Genomic DNA, 23,480 nt, shown 5'->3' on the forward strand with positions numbered 1-23,480 from the left:
ATCTGTTTCCTCTGAACAACAGGGATAGCTAACAACAGTTAATATTTTTAGGACTCGCTGTGTCACTAGCGTTGCTAAGGCCTTCATGTGTGTGCTGTGCGGGGCGCACTGTTAAAACCCTCTCCTCCCATTTTACAGATGAGAAAGTCAAGGCAAGGAGTGGCTAAATGGATTACCTGAGGCCATATGGACCAAAACTGCCTCCCTGATATGTACCTCAACCCCTGCGTTCACTGTCCAGTCCTCTGTCAGGGCTGTTGACATATGTGTGGGGAAGGACACCCCCACCGCCATCTCCACCCCACTTCCATGACTGATGTCATTGTTGCTGACTTCCACCGCCTGCCTGAGAGATGGCACCTAAACTCTCTCCTAAGGCCGTTAGAATTGTCTTTTCACACCATGCTGTTTCCAGTGCCAGAGGTCTGGACAAAACATCTGGGACATGGTGCCAGTTCTCCTGAGTCTCCTGCGTCCTAGAATCCAAGGGTGAGGAGGCCCAAATCAGAAGAACTTCTGTACGCAGTATTTACACTAACGTGGCCGTGCTGTCTCCAGGCTTCATTCTTCTTTTAATGGTGATGATACAGCAGAGTAGTAGAAACAGCAGCACCAGGTACCCCTGACAAGTGATATACAGCAGCCATACGCTGTGCTGATTCAATCACTGCCTGTCTTAGTTCATTTTCCGATGCTGACTATAACAGAATACCTGAAGCCAGGTAATTTATAAAGAAAAGGGATTTATTTCTTGCCATTAAGGAGGCTGAGAAGTCCAAGGTCTAAGGGCCTCATCTGGTGAGAGCCTTCCTGTTGGTGAAGACTCTCCTAGAGTCTGGAGGTGGTACAGGGCGTCACACGGCCAGGGGGCCCCCCTCCTCTTCTTATACACAGAAAGCAGCTAGTCCCCTCCTATGGTAACCTGCTAAACCAATAACTCATGAATGGATTGATCCGCAAATGAGGCAGAGCTCTCATAGCCCAATCACCTCCTAAAGGCCCCACCTGTCAGTACTGCCACATTGAGGAGTACGTCTGAACGTGGTTTGGGAGGAAACAAGCATTAAAATTGTAGCAGCGCCTAAGTCAGTCATTGCAAACACCCTAGAGGTTGATGTTACTATGTCCATCTCAGAACTGAGAAATCAGAGGCTCACGGAGATTTTACCCAATTTTAAGGCTAAGTTGTTGAGGCAAAAATTGAACCAGGCATATGAGATTCCAAATCCATTCTGTTATCTTTTTCTCTTTGAAACTAGCAATGGCAGGAAGCCTTTTCCTGCCTCCCTGCCCAATGCCGATCACCAGGCTGTGCTTCTCATTTCTCCATCATGTGTTTGAAATACTTCTGTTTATATGGAAGTTTCCTTTTGACCCACTTATTGCCTAAGTTCTCAGAGTGAACTGAGAAAACATGATGGCAGTACTCCTGAGTGACACCCGGGGCCCCAGGATTGGACTGTGTTCTTATCCAAAGACACAGGACTCTCTCACAGACAGCGCTTGCCTCTCCCCTCTGCCTGCAGCTGAAATGAAAAGCAAAAATGTTACTGCATCTTCCCAGGACTGTCAAAAGTTATCTCACCTTATCCTTCAAAGGAGCAAGTTTTATTTTAAAAAGTGGAGACGCTGATGCTGAAGGTGTTTGAGTGATGTGCCTGCGCTACAGCGGAGGCGCCTGGCAGAATCAGGCTTCGCAATGCCCTTTGACGTCAAGCCCAACAGAAATGCAACCAAGCTGGGCAGGGCTAATGGGGCCCCTGCTGCCTGTCCCAATAATTTGTGCCCTGTTAGACCCTTTCCCTTCCACTGCTCACCATTCAGACAACATTGTGCAGTGGAAGCAGTGCAGGCTTCAGGGCCTGACCTCAGTTTCTCCTTAGTGACATTTGAGCCTCAATGTCTTTATTTGCAAAAGGATGGTCATAGTAGCCCTCCACAGTAGGTTTTTTGGAGTTGTTTGTTTGGTTTTGGTTTTGGATTTTTGGTGGAAGTGGTGGAAGTGGTGGTGGATTAAATGAAAGAATAGTGAGCAACGTTGCACAGGGCCCAATGCCCAGCAGGTGCTCATCTGGTCCACATCTCTCCGGAATCATCTCTCTCCTCCTGCAATTACAATCCCCACCCATGGAAGCAATCAAACAAGAGCCTGCAGTTTCTTTCTCCTTTCGTGTCATTCATATTAGCATTTTTAAAACTGTAATATCTCAACATGTAAGTTGAAAGATGAGTTTCCAGCAATAAAATGGGAAAATGGTGCAGAATGGATAAAAAGAAGGGGGTCCTAGAGACCAGCTGCTTTAGCTCCTTCCTACTCGGACCTCACCACTGCCCAGCTGGGTTAAGCAAATGACTTCTAAGGCTCAAGCTCCTTCTCTATAAAAGGAAGACCACAGTACCCGCTCTACGAGGTGCTGTGAAGACAAAAAGAGGGGCTCAGGTCACACCACTCAGTAGATGGCCCAGAATACAGTAAATACTGTATTCACTGTATGACCAGTGAATTTCAGTGGTCATTATTACTATTACTACTTAGGGAAACTGAAATTTATAGATAATTTAATTTTAAAAAATTAGTCCTCATTCAAACTTGCCCCTACAATCATGTTACTTGTCCTTTCATTCTGGAACACTTCCCTGAGAGAATGAGAAAGGAGCAGAGCCATAACTACCAGCCAAAAAGTGCCCCGAATCCTAACCAGGCCCGTGGGAGTGTCACGCACATGAATGGCGCGTGACGTCTGCTGTCCTAACCTGAGTAATAGCGAACACTAAGTGTTGATGAGATGCCAGGCGTTATTCTAAGTGCTTCGCACATATTAACTAACTTCATCCTTATCCCCACTCCATGAGGTAAGTGCTATGATTACCGCCATATATAAATGAGGAAAGTGGGCACGGAGATGCTTTCTGGCTGGCCCAAGACTGCACAGTTAGTGTCCCAGTTAGGATCTGAGCCCAGGCAGGCTGGCTCCAAAGTCTATCTTCTACACTCGCCTGCCTAGAAACAAAGGGTAGAAAACCACTGATTTTAACACTGTGTCCTTCATTCCTTCATTAAAGAACTTAAATTCCAACAACTGACTGCCTAATTGAGCTTTAGAGCACAGTGGCATATAAAACCAAGGTCATTCACACTTTCTGTACTCCATTTGGAATTTCATTTCTGTGCTTATTTCATCAGATAAATCCCAAATAAAGCATAAACTTTTGATCCAGCCCTCCCTGGCAGCTGGGTCTTGGGGAAGAGCAGTGCAGCCCCTTCCCTCCCCCACTGTGGCAGGCAGGACTCCAGGACCCCAGTGAGCCACACCCACATCTAATCCCCTCTTCTTTGGGGTGGGCAGAACCTGTGATGGGCTTCCAGCCAAAAAGAGAGTAGCAGAAGGTGATGGATGCCACTGCCGTGATCATATTGCAGGGCGAGAGCTCCTGCTGGCTTGACAAAGTGAGCTGCCAGGTTGTGAGAGGGTCTGAGGGCCACAGGAGGCTTGTGGATGCTGACAGTAGCCCCCAGGTGACAGCCAGTGACAGAGGGGCCCTCAGGCCTACAGCTAAAAGGAAGTGAAGTCTTCTGACAATTAGGTGAGTTTGGAAGAGGATTGAAACTCCGGAAAGTAACACAGGCCTCTGACACTCTGACAGCAGCCTAGTGAGACCCTGAGTTCAGGACCTGGTTAAGTGGCACCCCAACTTCGGACCTATGAACCCTATGAGAACCCAAACTTCTGACCTATGAACCCTATGAGATAATAAGCATGCCCTGTTGTAGGCTGTTCCGTTTGTGATCACTGGGTATGTAACAACAGAAAACAAATACCCTCTTTCCCTGAAAATAAGACAGTGTCTTATTTTAAAGTGTGCTCCCAAAGATGTGCTAGGTCTTATCTTTCCTGTAAGTAGGTCTTATTTTCGGAGGATGTCTTATTTTTGGGAAAACAGGTTATGCAGAGCTTTGTCCTCTCATAGGTGAGTAAATGGGACTAGATAATACCAGAGGGATTAAGAAACCTACCTAATGTCACTCCTTAGCTTTGTACAAGGGAGTGTTGTCTAGGCGGTCCATTAAAATATAACAGAAGTATTGGCAGATTTCCTAAGATCACAAATGTATCAAGAGAGGGGCATTTCTCCTGCTTGAGTTAATTTTCTTAAGTGGGCATTGTTCCTTTTTTGTGAGTTTGTAGACTCGAAAAGCACAGAGCATCTCCAAAGTCTATCTCCTTTTGCCTGGCTTCAGGAAGGGCCCCATCTAAATCAAATTTAATAAAGAGGTGTCTCCTCTTCCTTGAACATCTCCCTTGACATTCCAGTGACGTAAACCCTTCAACCTCAAAAATTCTTTCTGTCCACTCAGAGTTCTCCTTCCTAAGCCAGGCTTCCTGTGGGCTACTCTCAGAGGGGATGGAAAGAAAACTGTCTGCATCTCAAGCACAGCAACACTTCATATATTTGAAGGCAGATAAATCCCTCTTAATGCTTGTCTTCCGGAAGCCAAAATTCCCTCGCTCCTACTCCATCTCTCCAGCTCCCCGATGGCTCTAGCAATGGCTTCCTGCTACCTGCTTCTTCCCTTCACTAGAGTGCATGAAATCCACCCACATGGAGTAACAATTCTCTGTCAGGATGAGGGATCAAAGGTCCTATTCTCCCATAAGATAGGTAAAGAGAGCCCCCATGGATTATATAGGGGTAAAAAAGATCAGGAACAAGAATCAGGGAAGTATTAAGAAACCAGGAGCTAGTGAAAATTCTTCTTAGGGAATTAAGCAGGTGCTGGCAGATGCAAGTGGGAATTATTCCAGAAAGAAAATTTATCATGGACATTATAAAGAGAAATAGGAGTTGAGAAAGAAGAGGATGATCTAATTAATTTTGATCAGTGGCTCTCAAAGTGCAGTGCCAGGACCTCCAATATCAGCATCTCAGTTTATTATTTATTTCCTGGGGCTGCCATAACAAATTATTAGTGGCTTAAAACAACAGAAATGCATTCTCTCACAATCCTGGAGGCTAGAAGTCCAAAATCAAAGTGTCAGCAATGGCATCCTCTCTCTGAAGACATGAGGGAAGGATCTGTCCCATGCCTTGGTCTTAGTTTTGGTGTTGCCAGAAATCACTGGCACCCTTGATTTGCAGACATCTCATTTCCATTTCTACCTCTATTATCACAAAGCTTTCTCTCCTGTGCCTCTGTCTGGGTCTCTGCAGATAAACAGAATTGGCTTAAGAACCCACCTGTTGTACTCATTTGCCACCTGGAAGAAAAACTCGGACCCCACTTCAGGTGTAAATCAGATGGTGATTTATTACACCTGCGCAGGCAGGTTGCTGCCCCAAATGGCACAAATGGCCCCAAAGAGAAAAGCAGGCTGTCTTTTATACCATTTTTGTGCTGTGTTGGCAGGCAAGCTGGAAAACACAGAAGCAGGACGTGGCTGGTTAGCTCAGGGACGGGGTTACAGTCAGGGGGACTACAACATGGCGGGGTTACAGTGAGTTGGCTCAGGGGGTTCCATGGTGGCAATTGGCACCAGGACAAACTTGGCTCGGGAAATTTTGCTTGAGTAAACTTTCCTCCATTGTTTAGCCATTGCTAGGGGATTGGGGTAAGTTCTACCATTGTTTTACCTGTGGCTAGGAGTTTTTTGGGAACTCCGGGAACCTCCTTGTTCTGAAACCTGTTCTCAGAATTAACCCAAGGCGGGGGGTTGAGACGTGTGGGGACTCAGGCTAAGATAGTTAAGGGCCTTTAGATGGTATCCAACCCAGTACATCCAGCACCTGGTTGGGCCTCACCTAAGACTTATACAAGGGGAAGCTCAGGAGGAGCTTTAGGGGTCCTTTTGCTGGGTATGACACACCCTATTCCAGAAGGGCCTCGTCTTAACTAATTATGCCTGCAACAATCCTATTCTCAAGTAAGTTTTCATTATAAGGTCCCAGGAAGGACGTGAAGTTGGAGAGTGCTACAGTCTGAATATTTGCATCACCTCAAAATTTATACACTGAAATCAAAGATGCCAAGGTGATGGCATTAAAAGATGGGGGCTTTGGAAAGTTGTGAGGGTGAAGCCCTTGTGAATGGGATTAGTGCCCTTATAAAAGAGATCTCTCTGAGATCTCCCTTCTTCCATGTGGGATTACAGTAAAAAGGTCTATGAGGAAGGAGGCCATCACCACACAACAGATCTGCTGGTGGGTGACTTGATCTGAGACTCCCAGGCCTCCAAGATTGTGAGACAAAAATTTCTGTTGCCTACATATCATTCAGTCTATCCTATTTCGTTATGGTAGCCCAAAGGGATTAAACAGGAGGAGATGGTATCCAACCCAGTACATCCAGCACCTGGTTGAGCCTCACCTAAGACTTACACAAGGGGAAGCTCAGGAGGAAGCCCAGCCAGCCATTTGTAACAATCCCTCCAGGCGATTCTGATGCTGGAGGTTTTGAGAACCATTGATATGGATGCAACTGAGGCATTTTCCAAAATGTACCAAAATGATCCTGACTCAAGAGTTTAGAAATTCCTAGAAATAGGGGCAAATACCCAGCAGTATGCAAGGTTTCATAGAGTAAACCTCTGGGCCACTTCATCTGAGATCAGGCCCGTGGGTATACTTTGGTGGGAAAACCTGTTATTTTACTGTGAGTTCATTTAGAGCCACCTTTCTTAACCTTTTTTACAGCATGCTTGAACCTATAGTTAAAATTCCATGCCACACTTAAATTATGTTGATCAAAAAAAAAAAAAAAAGAGAGTAAAAGAAAGAATATACTGCCTGTGCTTTGAACTTCCTTTGAAAATAATTCAATTAATAATCTTTATAACTTTTTGCAGCACACCAGATGAAAATCACTGATTCAGAGGGTGCCACCTGACATTTACAGAGCAGGGGCCGACTATGACTGTCTCCTGTCACTATGTCCTGAGGACTTTTTGAGAAAAGTTCGGGGTAGCCCAAGATTCTGATTGTAGAGTACAGTTCATCAAGTTCCTAAGTCCCTGCTGAGGGAACTCATCCTGAGCCCGGCACAGTACCAAAAGTCCTGACGACAGTAGCTCCAGAACCCAAACAAAGCCCCAGAAACCAGTCTGAGGTCCAGAAGTGGCAAAGTCAGAGATCAAGGCAGCAAGGAGGAAAATCCACCGATGCTCAGCCCACAGGAAGAAGAGAAGCCAGCCTCAAAGGAAACATTTCCAGCTTCCCCTTCAATGAATAAACACACCTGCCTGGGATGCTAGATGAAGCTCCTGAATTTTACTATCGTCAGCAGAACTTCCTGGCCGTCTGGGAAGCCTCATGCTGTATGTATCCTTCAGACTTGCTGAGTTTTTATTACAGAGTGCGGCCAGGAGATTTGGACTGTCTCTTGGGGTGCAGTAAATGAAGGGACATGAAAAGGAAAGGAAGATAGCATTCAAAAACAGCCCTTGCACGGTGTGTAATGGAAAATAATCACACCGCAAATAAATGTCAATGTGTCCTTTGGGGACTCTGCGCTGTTGCCTTGAGCCTGGGGCTCTGTTCCTCTGGAAGGAATTATGCAGTGATGGTGGCTCCTGCACAGGCTGCAGGCTCAGGTTTCCTAGACAATATCCTGACTTTGGACGCATGTGTCTCAGCAAGATATATGTCCACTGGCTTGGGAGAGTAAATAGCTATTTGGTGGCTTGTTAGAAGAGTGAATATATTAAGCAAGACAGCATTTTTTATTTTTAAAATCCAGGCTCTTTTGACTCAAATGCATGCCTGGAGGGATAATACTGCCCTCTGCCTTGATTTGTATGTAACCTTATTTCTCCTCAAAGCTCCTCAGGAGAGAAATTAAGTCATTTAGATAGTCAAGTAGTGCTCAGATTCTGTGTTTATTCTCTAATGTTTTTTGAGATTTGGGGAATTTGCAAACCTTCTGGGCTCTGTATCTAAATAGTACAGATGCCACCAGTTAGCTGCCACACGTGCAGGCACATGTGGGGGGACGTGTTGGGACCCTGCAGCAGTTAGAAGTAGGAGATGAGACAAGATATCATGGCTTGGAGACCTGTCACCCCCACCCCACCCCCGTGTGCCATTCTGGGTCCAACTTGCTTGCCCCTGTCCACAAAGGAAGCTTCCACATACCCACCCCTTCCCCAGCACCAACCTACTCGCCCTTCCTCATTCCCACTCCCTGCCAAACCCCAAGCTACCCGAGGAGGGGGTAAGCTTTGTACTCTGCCTTCCCCATAGCCACTGCTCCTGAGCAACATTTAAAGTGAACAGAGACACAATTTCCCTTTCCAGCAGGTGGCTTTCCAGAGTGCAAGAGAGACCCCTCTCCCCCTCATCCACCCTTGACCCTCACAGGAGGGAAAGAGACCTGGTATTACTCCTTGAGCCAAAGAAGGGAGAAATGTCTACTGGAAAGTAAATGAGCCCTTCTGATGAAAGGCTCGGGTGGCTGCACGCTGGTATGCCAAGTGTTTACACCTAGTCCCGCCAACTCTAGGGTGAATCCTTCAGCAGCTGTATGTTAAAATACAGGAGGTGTTTATCCTATGAAAAATCCTAAATCCAAGAGTCCAGAAATACCTGTAGGGCATATTCAGAGATTACCTATCAATGACCCATGTCAAAGCCAAGCAGAACTGAAAAAAGTTCCCTAAAATAGAGCTTAATGCTTGCTGTTCCCTTTAATCTCAGCAGAATATTCAGCCCAGCTGGGGGTGGAGGGCGGCAGTGGTAGATAGTTTGGAAATGCTGCCATATTAGAGGGTGTCTATTTTCTAATCAGCTTCCTTAATGAGCAGCTGTATTTAAACGCCATTAAATTATGGTATAATATAACAAGTATTATGCACACGGAATGTGAAGCTCCTGACATCTTTCTGGTAGCGCTGTCAAATGCCCTCATAATACTGTCAACAGTACAAAAAGCAGGACCGTTCATATAATCTTAAAGATAGAGAATTCCCCCCCAGCTATGCTACACAGCTTGATTGATCTTTTTAATTAGAAAACTTGAAATATAATGCATAATATCTCTAAGAAGGCCCCCACCTGAGGCAATATTATGTTTTTTTTTAAAGATCCTTTTGAGCCTCATACCATTTTTTTTTTTTTTTTGCTTCTCTTGCAATAATTATTTAACATCTCTTTGTTTCTGTCCTTTTGCAAACTTTTTTTTTTAGTGCTTTTTTTATGGGCTTGTCTCTCTTTCTCGAATTTCCTGTCACGGAGTAGGAGGATACATTTTTATTTTATAATAAGGTTGCTTAAATCGCTTCCTCAGTCTCTCCCTGGAGAACAGAGTTTCAATAAAAGCATTTCGTGGGCTCTTAGAATGTCTTTCCTTTGTTGCTCACTGCTGGGGAGATGAGGAGCAATTGTCATAGATGGGCCTGGCCAGGAAGGAACATACAAACTGGGGGCTGAGGGTGCTCGGCACTTCTCAATTGCAGCCACCTCTCTCCTTCCCTCCCTCCCCCTCCCTGAAGCAGGCAGGAAAGCTAAGTGGCTGTCCCTGTCTTCCCACACTCTCTCCTGGCCCCTGTCTCTGCTCCCAGGGCCCATCGGTGTGCAGGGGGGTTAGTGTTAAGAGTAACTGCTTTGATCCCTCTTGAAAATATTTATGGCTAAACACTTGAAATCGCTCTGGGAAGCCCTATAAATTTCCTTGTGACCCCTACCTTTTCCTATCTTGAAATTCAAGATGAATCAATCCTAGAGTGAAAAAAGGGAAAAAGAATTTCCAGGGTGAAATTTGATAGCAATTTCTTATCTTATTGGCAACTCTCAGAGGCCACTTTGTTTGGGTGACTGATCACTGGCTGAGAAAACACAGTTCCTGCAGGGAGGTTCAAAGCCTCCCCAACAGAACTGGAGATGGCTCAAAGACACACCAGCCTGTTTCAGAGATAGTGACACCTTGTTCTGTAGGATGACAGTATGCAAGCCCAGCAGGAAAAGGGGTCACCCTCTCCAAAACCACTCTGTGGCAAGATGTGAACTTTTAGAAACCCAGAAGCACCAGGCCCACGGGGGCTTCGAGATCTCCTTTGCCCTGTGAATGAATTTTAGGCAACTCCCTCTCCTCTGACCTAAGCTGGGTATTAAATGTCACATGGGGCAAAGAATCCAATGTGGCATTCGGACAGGACTTAGCATCAGAGGCTTCCAAAGCTCAAGGTACCCCTAAGACTTCTTGCCCAGCCTGGTGCAGAGTGAGTTGTAGGGTCAGTTGTAGAGTGACATTGGCTGTAGGGTCACACAGATCTCCGTCTGGCTTTTGGTTCTGCCTCTAATCAATTGAGTGAGGCTGGAAAGTTTATTCAACTGAGCCTCCTTTTCTTCATCTGAAAAAGAGAAGTACTCGTGTCTACTTCATAAGGTAGCCGTGAGAATTAAGTCAGACAGCATGCATAAGTCTCCCTGTACACTACCAGGCACAACTTAAGCCCTGATGAAAAGCTAGTTGTCATTGTCATTGGTATGACGGTTTCCTGGCCACCTCTGGACTTCAGCAATTTCTGTCTTCACAGGTGGAAGGAGTCAGTGTTTACTGCAGAGCCCACTTCTGGTGCCTGACCCAGGCCCAGGAATGGTCCAAATGCCTTGTTAGGAAATTGAACCCACCTTGATATGTAAAGTGCTAATGTCTCCCATCAATGTTTCTTGAAAGAATTTATATTACAGACAGAATTTATATTTCTGAGACGTTCCTGACATCTGAGTAACACATGTTGAATGCATGAATATCATTTTTGACTGGAATCAAGTAATGCACAGTTAGTCCCACAGCATTCCCAGCCCTCATCGTGCAGCTCAGACACGAGACCTGAGTGGTGAATGGCTCACATAAAGCCCTGGAAGCAGAAATTTCACGACAAGGTGAAAGTCGGACAGTGCTCTCAAAATTTCTGAGACACCCTGCTATCTTCAAGCCCAGACAGGTGGGACTTCCTTGGCTCCATTCCTTGTGTCTTCTCACACAGCCTGCTGAATTTCTTCTTACCTTCAAGAGCTTCCCTTGAAGTTCATTTTTGCCTGACTGCCTATAAAAACTTCTGTGTGCGTTGTGTCTTGGAGCAATGGACCTGCACCCCCCAAGGAGGAGCCCAAACATTATCTCCTCTCCTCCATACTCACCTCCAGGCTGTTCCTCTGCAGCTAGAAGGCCCAGGGCCCCACACTGCTGGGCAACTTAGAGGATCTGGAACCTTCTCTAAATGCCAGCTGCCACGGCCACCAGCTGCCACCGCCACCAGACACTATGCCTGGGGGTTTCCACCTGCTCCCCAGTCCATTCTTGACCAGCTCACTCACTTATTCCCCTCCATATCTGCAAGTGGTGACAATGTCCACCTCTTGCAACCTCACTGCAGTCCTAGGAGGAAATTTCTAAAGGGTGAACAGACAGGAAAGCCAGTTTAGTCTCCTGAAGTGAGACATAGATGCTGCCCACTGCATAGGAAAGAATCCTGTCTTAAGGACTATGTGTGTGTGTGTGTTGGGGGGGGGGGTGTCCAGCTGCAAAGTGAGAATGGAAACCATCTCGAGGGGCTCAGCTCTTTTCCCCCCTCAGCTTAAACCCTCAGCCTGCTACGCTCTGATTGGTTGTAAATTAATTGAAGTCAATAAATTCCAGGAGATCGTTTCCCCTAATTTCCCATCCCCACCCATGACCAGAAATAAAATCTCTCTCTGGGAACCGGTCCCATTTTGAATGGCATGTGGTTTCTGACACCCTTGCAGTGGAATAACATTGAAAGGCTTCCCTTCATAATCTGAGGACCTTGAGCCTATAATTAAATCACTTATGATCAAAGAACATTCTCATATTACCACTGAAATATATAATCTTTATTTTTCTAGACAGAGCAATCATCGGTTACCACCAAAGTAAGGCCCTTAAGCAATTGGGACAATCATTTCCAACTTAGAATTTGGCTTTGGCTTCCTTTAGCTCACGTAAAGGCCCTGCCCAGGGTGTGCTCTGTGCTGTGAAACATGCTAACTCATGGCCGCCAGGGATTTCTGTACAAAATCAGTATTCTGTTAGGAAGAAATAGGGAGGACAGGATGGATATTGGGTAGCCAACCAACAATTCTACCTTTTATGGGGTAACCAGAGTACTGATGTTATCCTCACTAATCCTCATTGCATCCCCATAAATTGAAGGAAAATGTAGGTGGCTGTTAATTCCATACAGAAATATATTACATAGAAATGACCCACCATAAATTCCAAGGTGAGAACATAACAGAGACCAGAATACTGCCTTCTGCCCCACCCCCTTCCTGCCTTTCCTGAATAAGCCGTATTTAAAAAAAATTGTTTTTTGTTGCTTAAATTTTGAATGAAATTAAGGGTACATACTTTGGGTTACTTTGTTTGCATTTGTTAGGAAAAGTCCAAGTTGTATTTGAGTCCTTCAGCCAGGAAGTGTGCCATGTACCCCTCCATTGTATCCATTAAGTAGGAACTAACTGAGCCCCTTCCCCTATTCCCCTCACCCCTCTTCTTAAAGTTAATTGTGTTTTTCCTCTTGAGTGGGTCTATAGTTATTCACCCACTAGATTCCACTCAATTAGTATTGAGTATATGGGATGCTGTTTTTTCATTCTTGAGATACTTTACTAAGGAGAATGTTCTTCAACTTCAAGCAGGTAAATACAAAAGATGTAAAGTCTTCATTCTTTTTATGACTGAATAGTATTCCAGGGGATACATATACCACAGTTTATTAATTCACCTTTCATGGTGAATGGCCAACAAATCCGTGAGAAAATGCTTGCCATCCCTAAGCATCAGAGAAATGCAAATCAAAACCACTTTGAGCTATCACCTAACCTCAGTGAGAATAGTCTACATCACAAATCCCAAAGCTGCAGATGCTGGGGAGAGTATGGAGAAAAGGGAACACTTGCACACTGTTGGTGGGATTGCAAACGAATATAGCCTTTTCGGAAAGAAGTATGGAGAATTCTCAAAGAGCTAAAAGAGCTTCCATTTGATCCTGCAATCCCATTCCTAGGTATCTACCCAGAAGAAAAAGAATCATTTTACCCTAAAGACATTTGCACTAGATTGTTTTCAGCAGCTCAATTCACATTCACAAGGATGTGAACAAGCCCTTTTTGAATGTAAAACTTCGGTGTCCACTGTCCGACCTAACCTTCCAGCTCTTTTGCCTACACCTCCTCCATCTCACGTTAGAGGAGACCTGACTCCAGTAAAAAGGCACGCGTCAGTTCTCTGTGCTCCCTTGACATGCAGTTGCTTCTTCAGAGACGTAAGAGATGAAGTTGAAAGGACTGCAGGTAAAAAGGGAAAGTAGGTTGTGTAACAAAGACAGGCTGGTCCCAGCACTGTGTGGGCTGAAGAGTCACAGGACAGGGATGTAAAAGGTCATTGTATATTTCTTCCTTGCCTGTCACTCCTATCAGTTGCAAACTTCAAATCCCCTTTTGTCTCTCTCCACTCAAGATCGGCTGATCTGTGACTGAGAATAAGGAAAAACCCAACTTAATTGCCCTAAACCAAAAAAAAAGGTCAATTGACTCATCTAAATGAAAATGTAAGGAGACCAGTAACCAGGTGTGGTTCATCCTGGCTTAATGCCTGTGATTCTCTTGGCTCTGGATAGGTATGGAAATTCCATGTATAGGTTTCTTTCTTTTTTTTTTTTTTTTTTGCAATTTTTGGCCAGGGCTGTGTTTGAACCCGCCACCTCTGGTATATGGGACCAGCACCCTACTTCTTGAGTCACAGGAGCTGCCCTATAGATTTTGTTTTTAAGCTATCCTCAGTATAGCTTAAAACTCTGGGAGTTCTAGACCTTCTACCTTATGTATGACAACTTCCATTCTAATATTCCAGCTGAGTGTCCTGAGATTCATCCTGAGTGGGACTTCTTTGGTCACATAGGGTCTTTCCCAACAGATGACTATGACCAGGGAAATAGAATGCTTATTATGACCAGGGAAATAGAATGCTGATTGTCCTAATTAAGTTAATTAAGTAGGTAGAACAGCTGGACAATGGACTATTAGCTTGATCCATAAGAAATTGCTGATAATCAATGATTTTTGACCTTGAATAGAGTAATTTCATATGGTTCAGCCTAAGGGGATCCATAAGATGCGTATGGGAAAGGACACAAGCCAAATAAAAACCCAGGTGGTCAAAAAAGCAGAAGGAAACCAGTGTGTCCAATGTGTCAGCATCATGGGGCTGGGAGTTCTTTCCTGGCTGGCTTCACTGTGTTCTAGCTGTGCGAACTAGGATAAGTTTTTCAATCTCTCTGTGATTGGCTTCCACGTTTACAACAGCACCTGCTTCACAGGGTTGTTGTAAAGACACAATGAGTTCATGTACACAAATTTTAGAACAGTACCTGGCTCTTGGAATATATAAGCCATTATTATTGTTGTTGTTGTTTGGTTGTCATTGCTGGGAAAAGGCCATGGCCTCCATTTGTCATCACCATGGTGCTTCACTCATACTTAGGTGATATTTGAGCTTATAACTACTATCAGTAGATGTGCTCCCTGATTGCTAATGCTCTGGGGGTTGTTAAAAATTGGAGCCACCTTGCAATTACATCTCATCATAAAAGGCCGTGTGCCTTTGTGTGCTTGCTTACCCACAGGCTCCGCGGTCACCACACTCTCAAAGCCAACTAGAGCCAGTGAATTACTCAAAAACATAAAATTAAAGAAATTTTTGGCATAATTGTTTTCCATGAAGCAGAGGGTAGCCAGAGAGACTCCGGCTGAAGATGATGGGTTTCACATGCTTCTCAATCCCAAGGGAAATGCCAAGTTTGCTTGTTCTCCTCAATGATCTTAAAGAACATTTTCTTTGTTTTCGCGGGCATGTGTGTGTGTACATGCACGTGTGTTTAAGATCCTGGGCCTCCAGATTACCAGCAGCATCCTAGGAAAGTCATCTCTTCCATCCCTCCACCTCTAGGCAGAAGTGTATCATAAGCCTCCAGCTAGATGGACAGAAATACTTCCTCAAGGGAACAGCTCAATCCCTGCGAGAAGCTCACCCTCTACTAAATCCTGTGCTCTGCCTTCAGACAATGGAAGAACTTTTCTGAAAGACAAGTGACTCAAGCCAACCCCTCCCTAGGCACACTCCTGCTGGCAATCTGAGCAGCATGAGTTAAGGCAAGCAGATTTCTTCTTCCATAAAATGAGCTGTTTAGACTGAATGACTTTTATGATCATGTTCAGCTCCAAACCATTTAGGATGTGGACTTGGGGGCTCTGGTCATGTCCCTCCTATTCAGTTCCATTCTAAACTCCTCCAAAAGGCATTAGTTAACACATTTTCCAGGGACAGACATGGCACTAGGCTCCCAGAATACAAAACACATCAGACCATACCCTATTTTGTACACACCAGAGACTCTCCATCGGAAATGCTCTCACAACACAATAAAAGGGAATGATTTGGGCCAGATATTGTGATTTATGAGGATAATAAAGCCATAGTGTGGGCACCACCTGTAATTCAGTCTTTTCTGTAGTGCCAGTTGTCATCACGACAAAATACTAGTCAACATTTAACGTCTGGAAACTCTGTACCATGCAACTCTACTAAGTTCTTTGGCTTGTGTTGTCTCATCGAATTCTGCAGTAACCCTTTGGTTATGATGTTGAAGCACCATCCTGTGTGTGAGAACACTGAGGGTCAAAGAAGTTAAGTACCATGCCCAGTGTCATATATGATGAGACCGGATTAGAACCTGAAACAGAGTGTCTGCTTCCACAGTGACTCCTCTTAATTTTTAAAGTGCCCATGCAGGCACACACAGACCCCTAGATTTCTCTGGGCCCATCACAGCACCCAACATGCAGCTGTGCTCCTACTAGAACCTCACTTGCCTTTTCCCATCTTTCCATCATTAGAGCAGGAGCCTACGAGATCAGCTAAATTCCTCTTTTGACTTCCAACAGCTGCCCTACCCATTTCTGGCTTTCCCCCCACCTTCTTATTCTTGTCATAATATCATCCGTGACTACTGTGTAGCAAACAAAAACAAACACTATTAGTTTTGGAAGCTGTCACAGGTATGAAATGAATTCAGAAAATTTGGCTCCCAGCCTGCTGAAACTTGAGGAATCAAGCAAGCACATGTTGTTGGTCAAGTTTGGGGATTTTTCTAAAGATGTGTGGCTCCCTTAGCTTTCGTTCCACATTCTTTAGGTGCTTGGCTGGATGTTCGATGTACAGAATTAAATTTAAATTCCAGCCCTGATAACATCCCAGTGTTGTTAAATGCACCAAGGTACTTGGTAATTCATCTTACTCAAAATTTTCACAGCTCAGTAAGCATGCATTCATTATCATAGAAATCACTTTAATGTTTAACAAACATATCTGGCAGATTCTCAGCATTTCCATTTTCCATTTTCACCTAACCTGTCACGAAACATGCTATGTGTATACAAATAAACAATTCACGTAGGGGTGACTTTTTCGTATGTATAAGAAAAGACAGTTTTTGGGGAGACAAGATGGCGGACTGAAGCCAGCTTTCAACAAAGGCTCCCGTCCAGAAGGAGAGTTAAGGGACAGGAATTTAGTAAGTATCCTGGTGGACTTGAGCCTCACCAAGAGAGAAGGCTGAAGAACGCACATCAACACCGCTGAGGCAAGTTGTGATCACAAGGACGCAAACAAAAGGTACAAAATCCACCACCAAGCGGACGGGAGTCCCCCTCCCCCATGAGACCGGCTCTGGAGCCCCACAATTGAACAAGCGGGCAGAAATTAAAGCCCCTCCCACTACACTCCACGGGAGAGACCTTCTAAAAACTGGACCTACCTCCCCTACTGGGGTGCCGTGGCGTTCTCCTGCCGGACATAGGGCTGAATAAAACTTTGGGAATCCTTTGCCGGCAACCCTGAATCCCTGGCGCTCCCCTCCCGCCCACTGAGGTCTGGAGGCCTGTCCCCCAGGACTTCGGATCCTTGAGTGATTTCTCGAGGGGAGTGGACAGTCCCCGAGTTGCGACTGGTCAGCATTGACTCTGGGGCGCGCCGAGTGAGGAGAGGGCACCGGGCTGAGGGGGAGTCACGCCTCGCGGCACTTCCCTGCAGTGCAGTGCACCAACCCTCCCCGGGCATAGGGGACCCAAGACTGAATCAGACTCTGGCCTCCCCGCTGAGAGCTGAGAACTCCCTACTCTCACTCGGGGTCTGAGGGCCTATCCCCCAGGAGTTCGGCTCCTTGGGTGATTTCTCGAGGGGAGTGCACAGTGCCTGAGCTGCGTCAGGTCAGTGCTGACTCTGGGACACGTGAGCGAGGAGAGGGCACTCTACTGAGGGGAAATCAAGCCTTGGCGACACTTCCCTGCGGTGCAGTGCACCAACCCTCCCTGGGCATACGGGGCCCAAGACTGAATTAGACTCTAGCTTCCCCGCTGAGAGCTGAGAGCCCCTACTCTCACTCGGGGTCTGAGGGCCTATCCCCCAGGAGTTCGGCTCCTTGGGTGATTTCTCAAGGGGAGTGCACAGTGCCTGAGCTGCGTCAGGTCAGCGCTGACTCTGAGACACGTGAGCGAGGAGAGGGCACTCCGCTGAGGGGAAATCAAGCCTTGGCGGCACTTCCCTGCGGTGCAGTGCAGGAGCCCTCCCCGGACCGTAGTATTGCGTGAAACTGAATGAAACTCTAGCTTCCCCCCGCCCCACTCCCAATCCGGGTCTGGGGGCCCATCCCCCAAGAGTTCTGATTCTTGGGGGATCTCTTAAGGGGTGTGGACCCAGCACAAACTGCGGCCGCTCAGTGCTGACTCTGGGGCGCGGGACAGAGGAGAAAAGGGTCGCCTGAGTGCCCACACCAGAGCAGCAGTTCCCTGGAGGTAGATCAACAGCCGTTTTTTCTTTAACGGCAGAACGCTCACTTCTGGATATTCTGAGGCCACACCCCCTGTCTCCCTGGGCAACCAGAGGAGGCCACCGGTGACACGGCTCACAAACCCAGAAGCCTCCAGGGCGGGGCCGACCCAGAGAGGTGTTCAGACGCAATTCTCCAGCAGCAAAGACGTTTGAACTCAAAACAGCCCGTCTCCTGTAGGCGACGACAGGAACAGAGACAGAACCTCACAAAGTTGTCTATTCTGTTCTGTTCTGTTAGCAGCATGCATCAGGGACGGGGCTAAGCCTGAGTGAACACCTCCTTCCCATCACCTGCATCAAACACTCAAAGATGTCAGGCCCCATCTCCTCCTGCTAGATAGCGGCAGTCTGCGGGGGCCTGGCAGACTTCCTCGCGATTCAGGCAGGTGCAAACCCCTGGAGTGTCTGTTCACTGCAGGCAACTGGGTTAGCCATCTGCAGAGATACCAGTGACTGGGTCCGACGGAGGGGCAAAGTGGGGAAGGAGACGTCAACCTTCCCAGACTGCTCTGTTTGCGGGGTGGCTCCTCCTGACTCCACGCTGCACTGGGGTGAGCTGTCTCAGAGGAGTCACCAGGCCCCTGTGATCCAGTTCCCAGAGACCTCTTGAACCCTTCCACCTGAGACAAGTGCCGATTGAGACAGTTGATTCGGACCTTTTGAACTGGGCTAATAGACTGAGGACTTTTCAGGTGGTGCCCTGGGTGTGCGATTGTAGGAAGGTTTGATTCTCCTTTTCCAACTGGGGCCAGAGGTGGGCAGGCGGGGTGACTTAATTGCTGATTTTTCCACACAGCTGAGACTTCAAGCCAGAGTAGAAGTTGCAATAGGATCGAACAGAAACCAGCTGAAAACAAGACAGAACCACTTTGCTCCACCACACCAGACAGGGCCCCAGTTTCTCAGGCCACAACACTGTACGGGCCCTCGATAAAACCCCAGGGGAAAAACCAAAGGGAGTAAACCATGGGGCGGAATCAGCGGAAAAACTCTGGTAACATGAATAACCAGAATAGATCAACCCCCCCAAGAAAAGATACGGCAGATGTGATTGAAGATCCCATTCATAAACAACTGGCTGAGATGTCAGAAGTCGAATTCAGAATTTGGTTTGCAGACAAGATTAATAAAATGGAATTAGGAATTCGAGGAGAAATTCAAAAACTGTCTCAAGAATTTAACGAATTTAAAGACAAAACCACCAAAGACTTAGACACACTGAAACAAGAACTTACAGCCCTCAAAGATATGAAAAATACAGTAGAATCCCTCAGTAACAGAATGGAGCAAGCAGAAGAAAGGATTTCTGACATTGAAGATAAAGTCTTCGAACGCTCCCAATCTCTCAAAGAGGAAGAGAAATGGAGAGCAAAAACGGATCACTCACTCAGAGAGCTCTCAGATAATTCGAAAAAAAATAACATAAGGGTTATAGGAATTTCGGAGACTGATGAAGTTGCAGCCAAGGGCACAGAGGCCCTTCTACATGAAATTATGAAAGAAAATTTTCCAGACATGCCTAGAGAATCTGAAATTCAGATAGCAGACAGCTTCAGAACCCCAGTACGATTCAACCCCAATAAGCCATCTCCCAGACATATCATAATTAGCTTCACTAAAGTTAACATGAAAGAGAAGATTCTCAAAGCAGCCCGGCGAAAGAAAACTATAACGTACAAAGGTAAGAATATTAGAATAACTGCAGATCTCTCTGCTGAAACTTTTCAAGCAAGAAGAGGCTGGTCATCAACTTTTAATCTCCTAAAGCAAAAAAACTTTCAACCCAGGATCTTGTATCCAGCTAAACTGAGTTTCATCTATGATGGAGAAATTAAATACTTCAATGACATTCATATGTTGAAAAAATTTGCCATAAGTAAACCAGCTCTTCAGGATGTTCTCAGACCTATCCTCCACAATGACCAACCCAATCCTATACCACAAAAGTAAACTCACTCAGAAACTTCGGATCAAACTCCAACTTCCACACTGGCGAAAGGATTAAAAATGTCCACTGGACCTTTGAAAAACTCGATACCCAAAATTCCACCAGACTTATCCTTACTCTCCATCAATGTGAATGGCTTAAACTGTCCTCTAAAGAGGCATAGGTTAGCTGACTGGATACAAAAACTTAAGCCAGATATTTGTTGCATACAAGAGTCACATCTCAACTTAAAAGACAAATACAGACTCAGGGTGAAAGGATGGTCATCCATATTTCAGGCAAATGGTAATCATAAAAAAGCAGGTGTTGCAATTTTATTTGCAGATACAGTAGGCTTTAAACCATCAAAAGTAAGGAAGGACAAGAATGGTCACTTCATATTTGTTAAGGGTAATACTCAATATGACGAGATCTCAATTATTAATATCTATGCACCCAACCAGAATGCACCTCAATTTATAAGAGAAACTCTAACAGACATGAGTAACTTGATTTCCTCCAGCTCCATAATCGTTGGAGATTTCAACACTCCCTTGGCAGTGTTGGATCGATCCTCCAGAAAGAAGCTGAGCAAAGAAATCTTAGATTTAAACCTAACCATCCAATATTTAGATTTAGCAGACATCTACAGAACATTTCATCCCAACAAAACTGAATACACATACTTCTCATCAGCCCACGGAACTTACTCCAAAATTGATCACATTTTAGGTCACAAGTCTAACCTCAGTAAATTTAAAGGAATAGAAATTATTCCATGCATCTTCTCGGACCATCATGGAATAAAACTTGAATTGAGTAACAACAGGAATCTGCATACCCATACAAAAACATGGAAGTTAAATAACCTTATGCTGAATGATAGCTGGGTCAGAGATGAGATTAAGAAAGAAATCACCAATTTTTTGGAACAAAATGACAATGAAGACACAAGCTATCAGAACCTCTGGGACACTGCAAAGGCAGTTCTAAGAGGGAAATTTATAGCACTGCAAGCCTTCCTCAAGAGAACGGAAAGAGAGGAAGTTAACAACTTAATGGGACATCTCACGCAACTGGAAAAGGAAGAACATTCCAACCCCAAACCCAGTAGAAGAAAAGAAATAACCAAAATTAGAGCAGAATTAAATGAAATTGAAAACAAAAGAATAATACAACAGATCAATAAATCAAAAAGCTGGTTTTTTGAAAAGGTCAATAAAATAGATAAACCTCTGGCCAACCTAATCAGGAAAAAAAGAGTAAAATCTCTAATATCATCAATCAGAAACAACAAAGACAAAATAACCACAGACTCATCAGAAATCCAAAAAATCCTTAATGAATATTACAAGAAACTTTATTCTCAGAAATATGAAAATCTGAAGGAAATAGACCAATACTTGGAAGCACGCCACCTTCCAAGACTTAACCAGAATCAAGTGGAAATGTTGAACAGACCCATATCAAGTTCAGAAATAGCATCAACTATACAAAACCTCCCTAAAAAGAAAAGCCCGGGACCAGATGGTTTCACGTCAGAATTCTACCAAACCTTTAAAGAGGAATTAGTACCTATATTACTCAACCTGTTCCAAAATGTAGAAAAAGAAGGAAGACTACCCAACACGTTCTATGAAGCAAATATCACCCTGATCCCCAAACCAGGAAAAGACCCAACAAGAAAAGAAAATTATAGACCAATATCACTAATGAATATAGATGCAAAAATATTCAACAAGATCCTAACAAACAGAATCCAACAACACATCAAACAAATTATACATCATGACCAAGTTGGTTTTATCCCAGGGTCTCAAGGCTGGTTCAATATACGTAAATCTATAAATGTAATTCAGCACATAAACAAATTAAAAAACAAAGACCATATGATTCTCTCAATTGATGCAGAAAAAGCTTTTGATAATATCCAGCATCCCTTCATGATCAGAACACTCAAGAAAATTGGTCTAGAAGGGACTTTTCTTAAACTGATAGAGGCTATCTACAGCAAACCCACAGCCAATATCATATTGAATGGAGTTAAATTGGAATCATTTCCACTCAGATCAGGAACCAGACAAGGCTGCCCATTGTCTCCATTGCTTTTCAACATTGTAATGGAAGTTTTAGCCACCGCAATTAGGGAAGAAAAGGCGATCAAGGGTATCCATATAGGGTCAGAAGAGATCAAACTCTCGCTCTTCGCAGATGATATGATTGTGTATCTGGAAAACACTAGGGACTCTACTACAAAACTCCTAGAAGTGATCAAGGAATACAGCAGCGTCTCAGGTTACAAAATCAACATTCATAAATCGGTAGCCTTTATATACACCAACAACAGTCAAATTGAAAAAGCAGTTAAGGACTCTATCCCATTCACAGTAGTGCCAAAGAAGATGAAATATTTGGGAATTTACCTAACAAAAGACGTGAAAGATCTCTATAAAGAGAACTATGAAACTCTAAGAAAAGAAATAGCTGAAAATGTTAACAAATGGAAAAACATACCATGCTCATGGCTAGGAAGAATCAACATTATCAAAATGTCCATACTACCCAAAGCAATATATAATTTCAACGCACTCCCTATTAAAGCTCCACTGTCATATTTTAAAGATCTTGAAAAAACATTAATTCGTTTTATATGGAATCAGAAAAAACCTCGAATAGCCAAGACATTACTCAGAAATAAAAACAAAACAGGAGGAATCACACTACCAGACCTCAGACTTTACTACAAATCGATAGTGATCAAAACAGCATGGTATTGGCACAAAAACAGAGAAGTAGATATGTGGAATAGAATAGAGAACCAAGAGATGAATCCAGCTACTTACCGCTATTTGATTTTTGACAAGCCAATTAAAAACATTCAGTGGGGAAAAGATTCCCTATTTAACAAATGGTGCTGGGTGAACTGGCTGGCAACCTGCAGAAGACTGAAATTGGACCCACACCTTTCACCATTAACTAAGATAGACTCTCATTGGATTAAAGATTTAAACTTAAGACATGAAACTATAAAAATACTAGAGGAGAATGCAGGGAAAACCCTTGAAGAAATTGGTCTGGGTGAGTATTTCATGAGGAGAACCCCCCGGGCAATTGAAGCAGCTTCAAAAATACACTACTGGGACTTGATCAAACTAAAAAGCTTCTGCACAGCTAAGAACACAGTAAGCAGAGCAAGCAGACAGCCCTCAGAATGGGAGAAGATATTTGCAGGGTATAACTCTGACAAAGGTTTAATAACCAGAATCCACAGAGAACTCAAACGCATCAGCAAGAAAAAAACAAGGGATCCCATCGCAGGCTGGGCAAGGGATTTGAAGAGAAACTTCTCTGAAGAAGACAGGCGCACGGCCTTCAGACATATGAAAAAATGCTCATCATCTTTAATCATCAGAGAAATGCAAATCAAAACTACTTTGAGATATCATCTAACTCCAATGAGACTAGCCTATATCACAAAATCTCAAGACCAGAGATGTTGGCGTGGATGCGGAGAAAAGGGAACACTTCTGCACTGCTGGTGGGAATGCAAATTAATACATTCCTTTTGGAAAGATATATGGAGAACACTCAGAGATCTAAAAATAGATCTGCCATTCAATCCTGTAATTCCTCTGCTGGGCATATACCCAG

Source organism: Nycticebus coucang, chromosome 1, assembly GCF_027406575.1.
Source record: "Nycticebus coucang isolate mNycCou1 chromosome 1, mNycCou1.pri, whole genome shotgun sequence".
In the NCBI taxonomy this organism is placed as follows: Eukaryota; Metazoa; Chordata; class Mammalia; order Primates; family Lorisidae; genus Nycticebus; species Nycticebus coucang.